At 47.9% G+C, this 2,500-nt stretch overlaps 1 protein-coding gene across 1 annotated transcript in view; it reads left to right on the top strand.

The window, feature by feature from the left end:
- The window catches only part of ttc28 (tetratricopeptide repeat domain 28), a gene marked incomplete at both ends in the record, with an annotated part of 139,866 nt that overhangs the window by 119,862 nt on the left and 17,504 nt on the right, over window positions 1-2,500 (top strand).

The following is a 2,500-nucleotide window of genomic DNA, read 5'->3' as shown; positions in this document are numbered from 1 at the left end:
ACAAGCTTAATCATCATCATCACTGCTCTCTTGACTGCTGTTATTACTGTCCTCAATTTCAACCATGGTAGAGGATGTTGTAGGCTATCACTTTAAATAGCTCATTATTTTGATTGTGCAACAAAGTCTTTTTTTTTTCTTCTAATAGAATTCCCAACCATATTCCCTGGGTCAGGGGTCTAGGTGCGATAATGAAGCTGTAAAACAAACGTCTGAACGTTTGAAAGCTTCAGATAAAAGAAATGTGAAGTCCCTTGGTGTTGTTTTTCCTTTTAGCGACGAGTCGTTCGGGACAGAATTTTCACGTGTCGGCGTGATAACCGTGATAACCGTGCGATACGCGATACGCGGAATGAAAGTACGAGTTACGATACTTTCCGAATGTTTTCGTGAGGGGAGTCGCCGTGGTCGTCGTCGGTCGACTGTTGTGATGGATTACTCGTCGGGCCTTCGGCTGAGGGGACGGCAAATAGTTACTTAGTGGGGCTTCAGTGATGCAGCAGTCAGCAGTCAGCAGTTGGATTTTGAGGAAGTAAATTCCTCTCCCAGCGCTTCCAGCTGTTGGTGCGCAAGAGCGCGTTCATGCGGCTGATCTGCCGCGCAGAATGCATTTTGGCGACGCATGCGCACTGGCGCACCAGTTATGTGCACCCCTGCCTATGAGTCTACTCATGAAACCAGCCCTATGGTCTACTCATGAAACCAGCCCTATGAGTCTACTCATGAAACCAGCCCTATGGTCTACTCATGAAACCAGCCCTATGAGTCTACTCATGAAACCAGCCCTATGGTCTACACATGAAACCAGCCCTATGGTCTACACATGAAACCAGCCCTATGGTCTACACATGAAACCAGCCCTATGGTCTACTCATGAAACCAGCCCTATGGTCTACTCATGAAACCAGCCCTATGAGTCTACTCATGAAACCAGCCCTATGAGTCTACTCATGAAACCAGCCCTATGGCTCTACTCATGTGGTTCGTGAGGCGGATGCACAACATGTCCTGCATTGGTTTGGAGGCAGAAAAAATATCATCAACCATGTAAATCTTTAAATGCGAAACATGTCATTGGTCTCATGTGGGGCGGTTATCTATACCACCATCTCTGGTTGTTAGGGACAAAAGAAGTAACAAATGACCCAGTTATACCCAAAGGTAAACATTAATGGTAGCTTATTGGCCATGACAATATAAAGTATTTTCAGTAATAAAGAACATAGAATTAGAAATAGATGCCTCAAACAAATGCCTCATACAAAATCAAAGGATCACAGAGTCAACAAAGAACACATCCACACACAAGGATGTGTTTCTAATCGAATTAAACAGTCACCATATCAAAGTCTCAAAGTATAAAGGTGACTACTAAAGTACAAAGTAACTGAACTAAATCACAGAAAAAAAGGATCACTAAACCAATGAAACCACCAAGCATGGCTCTGAACTCAGCATGGTGGGAACTGTGTGGTAAACACAACAGCTGCAGATGAGCGGTACTCAGAGTCTTTTAAAGGCATGCTGTCTCTGGGGATTGGCTGTCACTGGTCCAGGTGACCCCTGGTGATTGGCTGTCACTGGTCCAGGTGACCCCTGGTGATTGGCTGTCACTGGTCCAGATGCCCCCTGGTGATTGGCTGTCACTAGTCCAGGTGACCCCTGGTGATTGGCTGTCACTGGTCCAGGTGACCCCTGGTGATTGGCTGTCACTGGTCCAGGTGACCCCTGCTGATTGGCTGTCACTGGTCCAGGTGACCCCTGGTGATTGGCTGTCACTAGTCCAGGTGCCCCCTGCTGATTGGCTGTCACTAGTCCAGGTGACCCCTGCTGATTGGCTGTCACTGGTCCAGGTGACCCCTGGTGATTGGCTGTCACTGGTCCAGGTGACCCCTGCTGATTGGCTGTCACTGGTCCAGGTGACCCCTGGTGATTGGCTGTCACTGGTCCAGATGACCCCTGGTGATTGTCTGTCACTGGTCCAGGTGACCCCTGGTGATTGGCTGTCACTGGTCCAGGTGCCCCCTGGTGATTGGTGGTGTATCTCCAATCAGTAAACTGGGAGGAGCCCCAGGACTAGGAAGATCTCTCTCCTGGTAGAAAACAGAGTACAGAACAGACACACACACACACACACACACACACACACACACACACACACAGACACACACAGACAGACAAACGAGAATGCCATACTACAGAAAACAGAGACGCACACACAGACAATGCCATCCTAATGACAGCCGTCACACTGGTGTTTAGGGTTAGGGTTATGGTTATGGTTGTGGTTAACATGTCAGTGGTCTCATGATGGGAGGTTGTCTGCACCTCTATCTCTGGTGTTTAAGGTTAGGGTTATGGTTATGGTTGTGGTTAACATGTCAGTGGTCTCATGATGGGAGGTTGTCTGCCCCTCTATCTCTGGTGTTTAAGGTTAGGGTTATGGTTGTGGTTAACATGTCAGTGGTCTCATGATGGGAGGTTGTCTGCACCTCTATCT

Source organism: Nansenia antarctica, assembly GCF_963989245.1.
Source record: "Nansenia antarctica genome assembly, chromosome: 4".
NCBI lineage: Eukaryota > Metazoa > Chordata > Actinopteri > Argentiniformes > Microstomatidae > Nansenia > Nansenia antarctica.
Note: the sequence above shows the minus strand (reverse complement) of the source record. Positions and strands in the feature narration are given on the sequence as shown.